The following is a 16,425-nucleotide window of genomic DNA, read 5'->3' as shown; positions in this document are numbered from 1 at the left end:
ACCTCCAGAGCCAATGCACAGGAGCTGCAGATAGAGTGGATGTGCCCATTAGGAAACACCCTAGGTGTAAAGAAGAATTCCTAGTGGCTTAGGGCTAGTGGAGTGGTGATACATTGTCCATTATTGGTGCCCCTGAGTAGAAATGAGGCTGAAGCAAGGCGGTGGTGTCTTACCGGACTGCGGAGGGAGGAAGTGTGCAGCAGTGTTTTCTTCACTCTAACCATTCTCTGGTGTTCCAGCTTCCTGGGCCTGCTGTAGTTTATTGTTTCAGAATCCAGTGAGGCAGCAAAGGTGATGTGTTGATGCTGGCAGACCAGGTTTGTGTATTCAGGCCAATTTGCTTGTGTGTTAGTATAGATCAAAGAGATTGTTGAAGATAGAACAATGTACTTTGGTGCTTAGACTTCATAAAACCCATGGGATGTTGCCTGTTATGTTAAGCAGCAAACATTTACACTGCATATACCCCTGTAACTAAATATCCCATCAAAGAAGCCTTGTGGATTACTAATGAAGGACTTCATCAGAAAAGAGTGCTAATTTCAAAGCAAATGTGTCAGAGGTCAGAGACTCAAAATGTGTTCCTCACGCCCTGCTTCATCAAAAGAAAAGCCCGTAGGGACTTCAGAAATGCCAGGGACACTGCCAGCTTATTTTCTGTGGACCTCCTCACCATATAAAACTAAGCTGTCCAATATTTAATGTCACCCCACAATCTGTACCCCCAATTCCCACTATCAGTGCCAATATTATCACCTTGATCTCAGAGGAGATTGTAAAGGATCAGAATGACTTCATAAATTATATTAGGACACAATCTTGGGAATGTAGTGAGGACTTTAAGAGTGAGAGCGTGAATGGCATTGGGTGTAAAGGGTGGAGAGATACTGCATCAGAAGTCACTTTGGTTGAGGAAAGTTTGGTAAGGGAAGAGGACAGACTCTTTGGCAAAATTCAAAATATTTTAGTTTTGACTTTTTTGTGACTGTTTCTCTGGCAAAAGTTCTCTTTGAATGAGAAGGTTTTAAGGGTGATGATGTGGTTTGGTGCCAGGTATTTGCTGCCTGCTGATATCTTAATAGGCAATACTGTAGCCAGGTCTAAGCATGTAAATTATTATTATAACCAGGTCCCAGGGTAAGTATGGATCTGATTTACCTGTTTTGTTGGTGGTCATCAGGGAAGGCTGCAAAGAGGAGGGAAATGAGCTCAGTCTTTGTCTGTTGTGAGTAGCAACTTGCCTTCTGAGGAGGAATTTGAAATTCTTCTCTTGGGCCGCAGCCTGCTCTCTCAAAAAGAGATTGTCACACCCCACAAACTAGTCCTTCTCTGGACTAAGAGGGGACTGGAACTCCTAGCGATGCCCTAGCTAGGGAGATTGTTTTATGGATGCAAGATTTGTACTATAGGAAAGTTCTATAGTAATCCTGGCAAGATTTGCAAGCAGATAGCTGAGCCTGAGAAATGCAGGAGAGAATTGTGTGCTTTCTGGCACAGTTGCCCATTTGCAGGACATTTAGGAGTGAGGCAGGGGAGGGAAACTGACTGACTGAAATAGAATCGTTATTAGCCTTGAATGTTTGAGTCTGTGAAAGATTACGGTAAGAGTTGTGATTGCACCTCAGACATAAATCAAGGGATTAAAGAGGCATTTGTGAGTGTGTCTGTAGGTATTGTGAGACCTCTCACTCTACCTTTCAGGGATGGAAGGAGAGAGTTATTTATTGTGATGGATTCTGAAGCCACAGCCTTGTCTAGCATTGAAGCTGAAACATAGGCTTCAGCTTTAGTCACCATTTTCAGTAGAGTAGATTTGTCCCAGAGAAATTGTGACAGACCATGGTGCAAATCTCATTTCTGTAGTTTTCAAAAAACTATGGTAATTTATGTTAAGTAAAGTATATAAAGGCTGCTTCCTGTCACCCAGAAACGAATGGGCTAGTGGAAAGATTTAATGGAACTTTAAAGCTACGATAAGAATATATGTCTCCAGGCATGAAAATTACTCTGATCTTATATATGTGCACGGAATTGTAAATCTACTGGGTTTTCCCCCTTTGACCGCCAGTATGGAAGGCATGTGAAGAGATCATTAGATTTGATTTGAAGCTCTTGGGAGGGCAGTACTGAGGAAACAGAACAGCCACTGGGGGAGTAAATCACTCAGTTTCAAGGAGAATGTACAACTTATGATGAATTTAGTCATGCAAAACTTTGAGAAAAAGCAGGAAACTGAAAAAGTTTGGCGTGATTGTTATACTGAAGAAAAGTTGTTTGAGACAGGTAATTTGGTGTTAGTGCCAATCCCTAGAAGAAAAAAACAAAACACAAGATTATTGAGAAGGATCTTTGGAGGTGATTGAAAGAATGAATGAAGTCTTACAAGATACAAGGAAGCCCAATGGCAAAAGGGCTGTGCAAGCCCTGCATGTCAGTAGATTAAAAGCTCATCATGAAAGGGAGATGACAGTAAGTAAACATGATTTCTGGTGCTGATGAAAAAACGATTTCCATCTAGGGTTGCCAGGTGTCTGGTATTGAACCAGACAGCCTGGTATTTGTGCCTTCTGTCCTGTAAAAAAATTCAGAAAATACTGGACACCTAAAATGTCCGGTATTGTCTGTTTTTCCCAAGGCCCAGCTCAGGCACCCGATGGAAGGACGCTGGCTGGGGTGGAGGGGCCTTGAAATTAAAGCCTTCCCCTCTCCCCCCCCCCCCGCCTTTTTTTGTTTTTTTTTTTTTTGCTCAACAACTTTTCTAGCTTTTTTTTTTTGCTCAACAGAATTTTTTCCTGGTGTTTTTTTTGGGGGGGTTCGGTATTTTTTGTGAAACCATCTGGCAACCCTATTTCCATCCCTTATTTGACTTAGTCAAGGAATGCAGGGAAGAAACTTCTGCTGAAAAACACTGAATTCAGGGAGGATTTAAATCCAGTAGTAAAGCAGGCAACGCTGTCTTTTTTTTTTTTTTTTTAAAAAGGCACCACAAACAGGTATTTTCCTAAAAAAGCAATTTTTAACTGACAGTGTTGTACACTCCATTCAAATCGTGGGGCACCACTCTGTTGTTAGCACAGCATACTCAGGTAAAGGGGAAAAATTCAGAAGGAGATGGAATACATGCTTGAAATGGGGGTAAACACTAAGAAAGCCTTTGAGTGTTGCTGATTGTAACTATATGTAGAAAGGACAAAGCCATTAGCTTTTGTGTGAATTACAAGAAACTAAATGTTATCACACAACCTGACTGATAACCCACACCCCCAAACAGAAGATTTACTGTAGTTATTGGGGGTTCAAAATTCATAAGTACTTTGGATTTGATTTGTGGGTCCTGGCAGATTGTCCGAGATTCTGATGGCCAGAAAAAAATCTGCTCTTCTAGTGGAATTTTGCCTATATGAGTTTAAGGCTATGACTTTTGGATTAATAAATTAAGGGGCTACCTTTCAGCAGCTTGTCAAACATTGGCCAGAGCATATATAGATGAGCTGGGTATTTTCAGTAGCTCCTGACAAGTCCGCTTAAACCATGTGCAAATTCTGTTCCAAAATCAGAGAGAAACCAACCTCACTGTCAAGGACTCCCAATGGGTTGCTGATTTTTCTTACTTAGGACACCAGGAAGACACTGGGTTGGTTTGCCCTGACCCTTTAAAAGTGGAAGGCATTCATAGCTGGCCTGCTCCTTGAACCAAGAAGCAGGTCCAATACCTTCTTGGCCTGGCCAAGTATTACAGAAGGTTCATAAAGAGATTTAGTAACACTGTGACCCTAGTAACACACCTGTTTGGTTAGTTCCGATTTCAGCAAACCATCTGAGCTGTGTACTAATGCTTCTAACATTGGTTAGGGCACAATACTGATGCAAAGTGGTATGGGGGGTAAGAGGCATCCCATTGCTTACTTAACTGGAAAACTCATTCCCATGCTGAACAAAACTATGCTGTAATTGAGAGAGAATGCTATGCCATTGTCTGGGATTTTAAGCAAGTTAAAACTTATTTATGCAATGCAACATTTACTATTTTAAGTGATCATGCTCCTTTGGCATGACTGCACTGAGCTAAGAGATCCAATTCTAGTTTCTGGCAGACCAGATCACACCATAGTGCATTCTGGCCACTTGTGTATTAGTTTAGATTACTGAAGACAAAAGAGTGTATTTGGTGTCTAGACTTCATAAAACTAATGGGATGTTACTGGCATTATTTTATTTTTCTCTGTAGCCTATTATGATGCAACAGCAGCCCTGCCTACCGTGGGGGGCAAAGGGATATTTGGCCCAGGGCACAGTGATTCAAAGAACACTGGGCCCATTAAATCACCACCGGAACATTGCGCCACATGCTTCATGGCTCTACCCCTGGCTCTGCCCCTTCTCCCCAAGGCCCCACCCTTTCTGGGAGCGTGGAGCCATCCCCTCCCCCTCGTCTCCCCTGTGCAGCATCAATCATTTTCAAATATCACAAACTAAAACCACCAAAGAAGCCTTGTGGAATACTAATGAAGGACTTTATCAGAAAAAGCGCTAATTTCAAAGCTAATGGCCATTGTGTGTCAGAGGACAGAGACTCAAAAAGCATTCCTCACTCCCTGCTTCATCAGAGGAAAAGCCTGTGTGTGTAGAGCCACTGTCAACTTGTTTTCTGTCAGGAGAAGTTATAAATATGGATTTAAGGAAAGGCCCTCGATCTCTGGACTCTTATTGGGAAGCGTACCCAATAGAAGTGGAAATCTCCAGAGATAATCTGGTATCCTGCAAAGACTTTGGGAAATCTGGCAGGTTATTATATCACTGCCACCATTTTCAATTGCAAATTGTGATTCACCTGTATATGCATTTTACCTGCCTTAGCATCCCAATAACTCTGTTCTTGGCTCATAATTTTTTAGTTAGTTTACTATAGAATTGGGTACCAGTATTGTCTTTGGTGTGAGAGCCAGAACACCAGTTGATCTGGAGGAAGTGACTAGTCTCTTGGAACTGGGAGCAGCAACCAGCAGAGTCTATGGCAGGGGTGGGCAATAAAACAGTTCACCAGGGTTGGCCCCTGTTGGGGCACCACAGCTATATTTACCTGCACCTCCGCAGGTAGGGGCGATTGCAACTCTCGTTGGCCACGGATCGCTGTTCTCAGCCAATGGGAGCTGTGGGAAGTGACATGGACCAGGACACTGCTTCCTGCAACTCCCTTTGGCCTGAACAGTGATCCATGGTCAACAAGAGCTACACTCACCCATACCTGTGGAGGCGCAGGTAAATATAGTGGTGGCATTTGCCTACCCCTGGACTCAATTGTAAGACTATTGTAGTGATCTCTAGATTCACATTTTGTTACTGGCTTGTTGAAATCTAATTACAGAACACACTACCAGCTTCGGGTGTTTGTTCTGCTTTCTGACAGTCTGCCCTGAGGTAGGCACTCACAGTTGTGAGCCACTCCAAAGAGTGTGACAGGTGGCATATGACCAGCTTTGCCTCCTCTCTGAAAGCTCGTAGACTGTTGTAGTGCTGTGTTAGGGAAAGAGTGGTGTATGTTCAGTGTTTCTATGGAATGTGCATGTTTTATGTGAGGAGCAACAGTACAGAGAAGAGGATGAGTGCAGATGTCAGAGCATGTGATACATGTTTGTAAAAATAGGTGGGCAGGCAAAGTTTTGTGAGTTAAAAAGTTAAAATCTAAGTTAAAAAGGTTTTAGGCATTTTGGTTTAATATATGAATATGAACTATAACTCATTTGTAGAATTCCTGGCCCCAGGAATTCCTGATTTCTAATCCCAGATCTGCCAGTGACTTGGGTCCTGAGTCCAGGCCTTGTCCAGGTCCTTTAAAACTGGACTGCGGTGCTGGCGGGGTTGTGGAGGGACATTGCTACTGCCAGTACCCCTGGAGGAATTGTAGCTGACTCACCCAGAATTCCTCCTGGGAGCTGCCTGAGAACACATGCTGCTACCTTGGGAGAAGCGGCAGCAAGTTCGCTTCTTGGCACCTGACTGCCAGGCTAGCTAGTGGTATGGATGAGCTGTGCTGTAGCCTCTCTCTCACCTGCACAATTCTCTGTTCCCTGTGTGGGGGCTCAGGCTGTCTGAGCACTTTACGTGTCTCAAGCACCTGAGCTGGACCAGCTACAAGAAGGCTCTTGCCTTCTGATCCTACTGCCAGCAGGTGTAAATTTAGTGTCCTGCCATTAACCCTGTAGGAGGAGATTGGGAGTAGGGATGTGATAGTATAGTCGATTAACCTATAAGGGTGTCTGGGACCTACGCCTGCTGCGGCTCTGCATTTAAAATGTATTAGGAGCCACGCAGGCATGTAGCCTGGCTCAATTCCAGCTCGCATGAGGTCTGGGAGCTTACACCCGCCTCTGGACAGTGGCTATTGCCACCCCATGCTACTACTTCTATAGTTTTTAAACTGTCTCCCCTTGTGAACCAGCTCCCACCTGGCATCCCACCCTGCTGCCTCTGATACAGAGGCAGCAGTGCAGAGTGGCAGGGGGCTTCTCGGCTGTGGGGCTGGAGCGCCCTGGCTGCCATCCCCACCCCTGAAGACTATAGAATAGTCGAGTAACTGATAAGAATTCATGAGGTTAATCGACTATTCAATTAACCAATATTTAACATCCCCGGTTGAGAGATCATCACTTCATGCAGCTCACAAGAGGCCTGGGTTTTGGAGTGGGGAAGAGGCACAGCTTCCTCACCCTAAACATCCTGGAGCTCCAAGTGGAAAAGGGTGTCTGAGATGAGAGCTGGTGGAAGTCTCCCGTGTGCTGGGGCTGCTCTAGGTTCCCTCCTCCTTGGCATCCTTCCTCTGGGTGATGGGATTTGAATGGCAGAAGAGGCACCACACAGAATCCCCATTGCGGTACCAGCCAGGCCTGAATTTGGCCCCAAGTGTGATAAGTTTTAAAGTTTTCCTCTAAGATGAAAGTCTTTATTTAAAGCCCATTTAATGTAAGTTCCAAAGCCAAAATGCAACTGGCCCATTTGCCCAAGACATCATTTGAGAATACTTTTATCCGACAGTTATTCTGAGATTAAAAACAACTGGCATTCTTCAGTTTCTTGGATTCCAGGCCATCATTTATTCATCAGAATCAAAGTGCTTTATGTTTTTATGTGACCAGTTAGACAGAGTCTTACTGTCTGCCTCCTTTTTGTTTTTGTTTGCTGTACACCCAAGGTTTTGAAGCTGTTCCACCAACTAATTTTTTTGCTATACCCTCATTTTCAGTCACTCAACATTCAGAAAGAGCCATTTCTCTGGTTGAATGTTTCCATGTTGCAGTCTAATTCTGAAGCTGTATTTTGGTACTGAAAACCTTAGTTTGTTCTTTTGTTTTTTGAATGCGACAAGGAGGAGAAAATGGGAAATGATACTTTATCAATTTAAAATATACTGTCAAGAGTATAAAATATTCTTGATATCACACTAGGACAAGCAGGGCTCCAATCAAGAGCCCAGTTCCTATTTTGTAAGTGCAATCACAAACACATAGCAATAGATTTCTGTCCCCAAAGGTGTGAGAGTCATTTTAGCTGCTCAATATCTGAGTTGGGGAGAGGGGGACTCGATTCTTTTTGGGTCCCATTCCTATGCTCATATTCATTAGGCCTTGTAGGAAAATGTCCTCTCCCCCCTCCATCCACCCACACTGGGTACATCTAGACTACAAGCCTCTTTCAAAAGACATCATCTAGACACCCACAAGACTTTTTAAAAAGCAATCTGCTTTTTTGAAAGAGCGCCCAGGCAATCTGGACACTCTCTTTCGAAAAAGCCCTGTTTGTGTTCAAGAAAGAACTCTTTTGAAAAAAGGCATTCTTCCTTGTAAAATGAGGTTTACCGTTGTCGGGAAAAAAAGCCGCATTCTTTCGATTGAATTTCGAAAGAATGTGACAGCAGTCTAGACGCAGGGGAAGGTTTTTTGAAAAAAGGCTACTTTTTTTGAAAAAAACAGAGTAGTCTAGGCATAGCCACAGGGAATTTTGGCTTTTCCTCGACAAACCAGTTTTCTTTCCAGTTTTCAATTTTGCTTGACAAAAAAAAAAAAAAAAAAAAAAAAAAATTGCCATGGAAATTTCTGTGTTTAAAAACTTTAACCTGGATTTTTTCTATTTAAACAGAAGTTTTGATGGAATATTTCCAAGCAGCTCTCCTATTCTGTCAACCCTGAAAGGGAGCTTTATATAGTACTTCTGCTTACATAAAATCATGGAGGATAGGTCCAACAAAGGATGTTAGCCAAGGGGGTGGTTAGAAACATAACCCTATGGTCTGCGTCTCTAAATCTCCAAGCGTCAGAAGCTGGGATTTATCATCTGTTAAATAACACTGTTTTATTTGTTCCCTCTGAAACATCAGAAGACAGGATATCTGGCAAGCTGAACCACTTGTCTAGAATGATCTAGAATGGCCATTCTTATGTTCTCAGTGCACATACCAATGTTTGTGTTTTTAATGGGACTTTAAAAAAAAATCTCTCACCTATTACTCTGTGAAAGACCCATAGCAACTGAGGAAAGGAATTAACAACTATTCAGGGGAAACTACAAAACCAATTACAAGTGTAACCCAGAGGCACTGAGACCACTGAGAAAGGGAGCATGAGATCTGATCTAGAGACTTATCTAAGAGCCAGCTGGCTTTGAGCTCCTAAGGTAACAAGTTCAGTCCCATCTGCTGATGACCTGTGTTTGTTACCTCTACACAGGCAAAGTGTTATTACGTGCACACACTATCAAAAACAGATTTAATAATAATCTGCCATTGGAATTCTGACTAATACAGCTGCTTGAAAATCTTTCTTTGAAACTATTTTTGATAGAAAAGTAGGTGTTTGACTACATGAAGTTTATTAAAGTTTCTGCTTTCCCCAGAAAATGTTGAATTTTTGTCAGTTATGCTGCCCCATAGGAGCTGTATTTCAGTTGCCTCAAGCCTCCACTCACTTCTATGGACAAGGTTCCCTAGCTAGGATATCTCTCTCATAATGCACCATGGCTAGGTACAGTAGACTTCCAATAATCCGGAACCTTTGGGACCTAGGTGGTGCCGGATTATCGGATATGCCGAACTATCAGGAAGTATTATAAGGTGGCTTGTATATATGTAGAAGCTGTAGAAATCATTTTCATATTTAGCTAGAAGCCATCTTGTATAACAGAAACCATTTCAGCTTTTCTCTCAAGCATGTAGACCAGAGTGAACTTTCTATCACCCCATGTGCCAGGCCAAGACAGATGTGCTATTGGAATGTGTTAATTGGGCTGGTTTAGATAGGAGAGGTACTCCCTTGAACCTGTCCGCCATCTAGGCTTTCTTTTCCTAGCTTAATCGATGACTTCTGTAATTAGATGCTGTGGCGGGGTGGCCCCGCCCCTCCCGGAAACCGCCGGGACGCCGCAATCGCGGGGGAAGGACTCACCCCCCGGAGGGGAGCAGAGCACCGCCCGCCGTCCTCAAGCGGGGGCGCCGGCACACCGGCCGGGTAACGAGCCGGGGCCGGCAGGCAAGGCAGGGGCGGGGGTGCCGGCATACCGGCCGGGTGACGAGCCGGGGCCGGCCGGCAGCGCCGAAAGGGGGCGGAGCCGAGCAGGCGCGGGGGAGCTGTCAGTAGGAGGACGGCCCTGGGAGGGGCCGGAGTCTGATGAGGGGGGTGACGTCATCTGCCTGCGCCCGGCGGGCAGTTTAAAAAGCGGCAATATAGCAGCCATAAGGGGGGACGCGGAGGAGACGTACCCCCCCCGTAAGCCCGCGAGCGGGCGGCAGTATTGGAGGCCCTGGGCAGGGTCAGAGGAAGGGCCGAGGTGAGCCTATGAGACCCGGGGGAAGAAGCAGCCCAGGGCGGGGACGCGGACCCTGAGGGCAGGGGAGTTTAGGGGTCTCGACCCCCCCTGCTAGGTGGGGGAGTCTTTTCCCCGACCTTAGGGCCCTGGGCTGGGGTCCGGAGAGAGGGCGGGCCCGGACCCCCTTCCCCCAACCGCCTAACTAAACCCAGCAGAGTCGGGCGCGTTAAGGCGCCAACATTCAGAAAACCGAGGGGGGCGGACGTAAGCCCCTCCGCACAGGGGGAGACCCCTACAGATGCCCTGACGTCAGGCTATTTGGTCAAGGGTATAAAGATACTAGGATTGATTGTATTAGGCAGCCTCACTGGGCCCGGCTCTGCTGGGACCACTTTTGGCTCACTTTGCTTTTATTGGCCAATAAAACTGTCTGTTTAGCCGCGTAAACTGAGTGAGGCTTTTGCTTCAACATTATATATATATATATATATATATATATATATATATATATATAAAATGTTTTTAACCCTTTTTATTGTAGCACAAGCACTGTCCAGTGTCACAGAATGCCAGTGGCAGACTGACTCGGTCCCGTCCGGTTTCACTCGGTTCAGTTGCCGCCGCTGCTGCCTTGTGACTCGTTTTTTGCAGAAGCTCGCTCACTAGGCTCTTGCCATTTTGATGCCAGACTATCGGGACTGCTGTACAATTGGATGCCGGACTATTGGAGTTTTACTGTATTTCCCTAGGCACTGCCTGCCTTCTCTGAGTCAGTCACTTGCTACATATTTTTAAAATGACTGTTCAGTTAGGAAGTCTGGACCAGTTCCAGACCATTGTCGAACCCTTTGTTTCAAAAAGCATGAGGTGATCTTCTCAAATGTTTCTGATTTTACACATTAACTATTTGGTCCCATAATATAAATCAAGCAAGAAGCCCTAATAGAGTTGCCACTGTTGCACTCTTTCCTTTTTCCTCTTCTCCTGAAAGAACTCCCTCTTCCCCGTCCACACACGCCTTTTTGTGAAAGACCTCTTTCGCAAAAAGGCTTCTTCCTCTTAAAATGAGGATTACAAATGCTGGAAAAACCCCTCTGTTCTTTCTATTTTCTTGCAGAAGAACGCAATTGCAGTGTGGATGTTCCTCAAGTTTTGTCGGGAAAATGGCCATTTTTCTGTCAAAACTCTGTATTTTAGACATACCCTTAGAGTCCTGGATTCCATTTTCAAAAGTGTCTTCAGTGCTTAGTGGCCTAAGTCCCATTGAAAGTTAATTCAGGTTCCTAAGTCACATGAGTACTAAAGTCAGCATCTGTTTAAGAAAAAGTAAAAGCAGCCAGGCTATTTGCAAAGTACAGCAGCTAGGCTGGGAGAAAGGGAGCTTGATGTAGAGGCTAAAAGCTACATAGTATTTATTTTTAAAAATAGTTGAAAAGACGGAAAATAAAAAAGTTTACCATCTCTCCTCCCCCACATCCTTACCTTAATCTGTGTCATTTACATACCTGGTTGTAGTGTAATGTGATGTTAATCTATTAGTTGCTATTCAGTATCAGATTTCATGTGGGTTTTCCATGGGCCAGACAGAAATTTTCATTTTTCCTACTCCAGGGCCATCCCCAAAGTCCACTGAAGTCAAAAGAAAGATTCCGTTTGGCTTGAGTGGGCTGTAGATTGTTTCCCCACCTCCACCCCTGAGTCTAGGTAAGTTCTTAACTCTCTGAATGATAAACTTGGCCTCCAGACATACGCAGTTTTTTATGGTAATCAGTCAGGATATCCTGCCTTCTTAGAAAACAACAATCTGTCACTCTCACAGGGTGAAGAATCTCTTTCCCTCTATCTGAGTGGGATATCTGCCAGCTTTTCCAAACAGCACTGTCAATCTCCATTCCACCAAATAACCAAGTACATTTCAATACATTTCAGCAAAAAAGGCAAACCCTCTTTCCTCATGATACTGCTCTGCAGTTTGTCTTTCAAGATCCTCCACTTCCTTTACCCACAAAGATAATTTTGCTGCTGTAGTTCTAAATGTCTGCCCTGTGATTTGGCTCATACAGGTCTTAAGTCACAAATATTCAGAGTTAGGGTCCCACCAAATTCATGGTCCATTGTAGTCAATGTCATGGTTATAGGGTTTTTAAAATTGTAAATTTCATTATTTCAACCCTTTACAATGCCGTGAAATTTCCTGACCCAAAAAGGAGTTGTGTGTGGAGGGGTTACCAGGTTATTACAGGGGATCTTGCATCTTACTTCTGTGCTCCTTCTAGAGGTGATGTTACCTTCAGAGCTGGGCAGTTGAAGACTGGCAACTGCTGGCCGGGAGCCTGTTTCTGAAGGCAGAGCCACCACCAGCAGCGACGCCGAAGGAAGGATGGCATGGAATGGTATTTCCACCCTTACTTCTGTGCTGCTGCCTATACAGCAGGGCCCAAAGCAAGCAGCTGTCACTCTCTGGCAACCCAGCTTTGAAGTGAGCAGCCCAGGAGTATGAGTGGCATGGTGTGACTTCTGCACTGCTGCTGGTGGGGTGCTGCCTACAGAGCTGGGTGTCCAGTCAACAGCTGCCTCTCCAGCCACATAGCTCTGAAGATAGCAGCACAGGAGTAAAGGTGGCATGATGCCAGCTCTGAAGGCAGAACCCCACCAACAGCTACTGTTCTCTGGCCATACAGTTCTGAAGGCAAAGCAAACGTGAGCGGGGCAATATCACAACCCCCGTAAAATAACCTTTCAACCCTCCTGGGTTAGGACCTCACAGAATCATAGAATCATAGAATACTAGAACTGAAAGGGACCTCGAGGGGTCATCAAGTCCAGTCCCCTGCCCTCATGGCAGGATCAAGCACCGTTAGATAACCGTGATAGATGTCTATCCAACCTGCCTATCCACAACCTCCGTAGGCAATTTATTCCAGTGTTTAACCACCCTGACAGGAAGTTTTTCCTAATATCCAACCTACACCTCCTTTGCTGCAATTTACGTCCATTGCTTCTTGTCCTATCATCAGAGGCCAAGGAGAACTATTTTTCTCCCTCCTCCTTATAACATCCTTTTAAATACTTGAAAACTAGTATCATGTCCCCCCTCAGTCTTCTCTTTCGAAACTAAAACCCAATTCTCTCAGTCTTCCCTCATAGTTCATGTTTTCTAGTCCTTTAAACATTTTTGTTGTTCTTCTCTGGACCTTCACCAATTACTCCACATCTTTCTTGAAAAATGGTGCCCAGAACTGGACACAGTACTCCAAATGAGGCCTAATGAGCAGAGAGTAGACAGAAGAATGACTTCTCATGTCTTGCTCACAACACCCCTGTTAATAGATTCAAGAATCATGTCTGCTTTTTTTGCAACTGTGTCACACTATTGACTCATATTTAGCTCTCAAACCTCCAATTTGAGAAATGCTGATCTCCCCCGTTAAATGTGTATTGTAGTGGGTAAAAGATGTAAGAGCAGATTTCATGGAGTGAGACCAGATTTCACAGTCCATGATGCATTTTTCCTGGCTGTGACTTTGGTAGGACCCTCTTGATAATTCATGTTCCAGTAGCACTTGGCGATCCCATTCAGGATTAGGGCTCCACCATGCTGAGCACTGTCCAAACACAGGTAAGGAGAGTCCCTGTTCACAAGCACTTACAATGAAAGACAAGTGGGAAGAAGGGGAATGAGGTGACCGTAATAAGACCACATAGGTCAGCTCTGTGTGCAACTTGGGGGAGTGGTTGAAGTGGAAGGAGATATATGGAAGAACCATGATGAAAGGAGTATGATGGGTGAGACAACCCCTTGGGGGTGATTTCCGGGGTACTGACAAGACCACTGCCATCCTCCTTTTTGCTCTCTGAGGCTTCTCGCCACCCTGTCCTGCTGGGCCAGCTCCCTGGTCTAACTCAACGAAGGCACAGAGCTGAGAATTATGCCCCCCGTGCCCCTGAAAAGCAATGCAAACACTGAATCTCTTCAGGTCCAAGGAAAATGAAGTTTTGGGTCTAGCTTCCTGGGATACCAAATGGGATCAAACCCCCCAATGAATTATTTGGGGAAGCCCCTTTTAACAATGAAAGGGGGAATGTATACACTGATTGCTTCTCCAGGTAATAATTATTTACACTGGGCTTGATAGAAAATAAGAGTGACTTTATTAAGTACAAGCAGTAGGATTGAAGTGGTAATAGGTAAGAACAGGCAGAGCAAAGTAGATTAAAAATAACAGAAATCTCTTAGGGTATGTCTACACTAGCCCCCTAGTTTGAACTAGGGTGGCTAATGTAGGCATTCGAACTTGCAAATGAAGCCTGGGATTTAAATATCCTGGGCTTCTTTTGCATGTTCCCGGGTGGGCGCCAATTTTAAATCCCCTTAGTTCGAACTGACTGCCCACGGCTACACGCGGCAGTCAGAAATTAATCTGAACTAAGTCCTTAGTTCGGATTAACTGTTACTCCTCCTGCAATGAGGTGTAACAGTTAATTCCAACTAAGGACTTAGTTCAGATTAACTTCTGACTGCCGCGTGTAGCTGTGGGCAGTCAGTTTGAACTAAGGGGATTTAAAAATGGCGCCCACCCGGGAACATGCAAAAGAAGTCCAGGATATTTAAATCCCGGGCTTCATTTGCAAGTTTGAATGCCTACATTAGCCACCCTAGTTCGAACTAGGGGGCTAGTGTAGACATATCCTTAGCTACTTCTACACTAAAACTTCAGTACAAACTTATTACAGACTTATTACAAACTCACTCTAAAACCAGGGCTGTTCCTCACCATGGGGTCTTTGGTTCCTTCGCTCGGGTGTGCCAGCCAAAGACCAAAGATTCCTACTTTCCTATTGTTTTTAAAGATTCCCTTTTTGCGTGGGAAGTCCCATAATGTATTTTGCGTCTTAAATCCCATAATGTATTCCCTACTCCATATGTCTGATTTTACACACAAAAATGATACATGCACCAAAATAAGGTAAACAGATCCAGCAGATTATGACATGAGGATTGATAGGTTACCTGAAGCAATTTGTCCAAAGCCCTTTTGAGTTATATGCATTCGTGTCCATAACACCATTTCGTAAAGCATGGGGGGGGGGCGGTACGGCACAAGAAGTAAGGGAAGAATGAGGGTATATTTGAGGGAGATAATGTGGAGGGGTGATCTGTTGAAAGAGATGAAAGGCAGAGCGGAGGAGATGCCCTGGGAGTAGGAAGGAAGGTGATGAGAGGGGAAAAGGCAGAAGGTGAGGTGTATGGTTACAGATCTTAGGAAGGTTGGGACCACAGAGGGGGACAAAAGGAAGTAGCTAATCATTGTCTCCAAGCAAAAATGAGCCACAGCCTGTTGATATTGCAAGCATTTGGGAAAGTGTGTGGTGGGGCTTGGTGCCTCAGACTGAGTCTTTTGGTCCAGTGGAGCCCTGGAGGAGTAGTGGAGGGCTTGGAGCATCTCACACATTCCCTACACGTGCTGGGTTAACTAGCCTGTATTGCCTGGCTTTCCCTTCTCTCATAGCCAGCATTCTACCCAATCATCTACTTTAGTCTCTTTGTTTCCTGTGAAGTAGGGAAAGCTTCATTTCTCCACGTTTTTGGTTCAATGGGGGCTTGAAATGCATGCTTTATTCCTGACCTAATTAAGTACCAGTTGATGGAGATCCTGTTATTGCTCCCAGCATGCAACCCAGCCCAATATGTAAGTATTATCTGCTCATTGGTTTCTGTATCTCTATTATTTCTTCCAATGAATGAAAGACCTCTGTATCTCGATGAGGAGACTAGTGATTAGATCTGTATTCTGTAGGTGTTCTAACAGAAATCACAATTCTAAAAAAGGCCCACTGAGTCATACAGACTCACTAGTGGTCTGCGGCCGCCTTATAGGTGGTCCGTGGGAAGGATGCTCCCAAATGGCATCTCTCTAACCGCCACCCTCTGGGCCAGGCCTGGCTGCTTGCTTTCCCTGCCAGCCTGGGACACACGCAGTGTCTCCCAATTGCAGCCCACCCCCCACCAATGGCCCCTCATTACCAGCTACAGCTCACGCCACAGCATTCCCCAACATCTACCAGGCAAGTCCGCACTACCTCCGTCCCACCGCCCACTCTGTCCTTCTCCCCCTGCGGGATTGCCTCTGGTGCGCAGGGCCCCCAGTCCAGCCACGCCGCCTCCTCCTCCATCTCCAGGCAGCAGACAGCTTGTTTTTTGTTACAGTGGCTGCCACTGCTGCCAGAGGCACCAGTCAGTCTGAGGCAAAACCCGACAGAGCCGCTTCTGCACTTCGGCACCTTGGAGCTGTCACCTTAGCTCTGGCAGGGGCCGTGCGAACCCCCAATTGGTCGCTGAGGGGTGGGGCTCACTTGGGCTCGGCAGGTGCACTCCTTGCACTGCTGCTTTCTCTCCTCTGCCCCATTCCTACCCCACTGGGGGACCTGAAGTGCACAGAGCTGCTGGCTCTGCAGCTCTCCACGAGCAGGGTCTGTCAGGGAAGGTCAAGGCTTTCTTCACCTTCCCTCCCGCTGCAGGCCCTCCAAGCGGGAAGCCAGAGCTGGTGCTGCAGCCTTGTGGCTGTGCGGGCTCCCACTGCGTGGCAGGGGCTGAGTTCCCTCCCCTTCCCCACCTGCTGGGGGAATGGC

At 45.4% G+C, this 16,425-nt stretch overlaps 1 protein-coding gene across 1 annotated transcript in view; it reads left to right on the top strand.

Annotated features, from left to right (window-relative positions):
* LOC102452890 (sodium channel protein type 5 subunit alpha-like) overlaps positions 1-16,425 on the top strand; it is a 341,521-nt gene that overhangs the window by 34,623 nt on the left and 290,473 nt on the right. The window lies entirely within an intron of this gene.

The sequence above is a fragment of the Pelodiscus sinensis genome, chromosome 2 (assembly GCF_052426305.1).
Source record: "Pelodiscus sinensis isolate ZL-2025 chromosome 2, ASM5242630v1, whole genome shotgun sequence".
NCBI classification, from domain to species: Eukaryota; Metazoa; Chordata; order Testudines; family Trionychidae; genus Pelodiscus; species Pelodiscus sinensis.
This window is presented reverse-complemented; position numbering and strand designations above follow the sequence as displayed.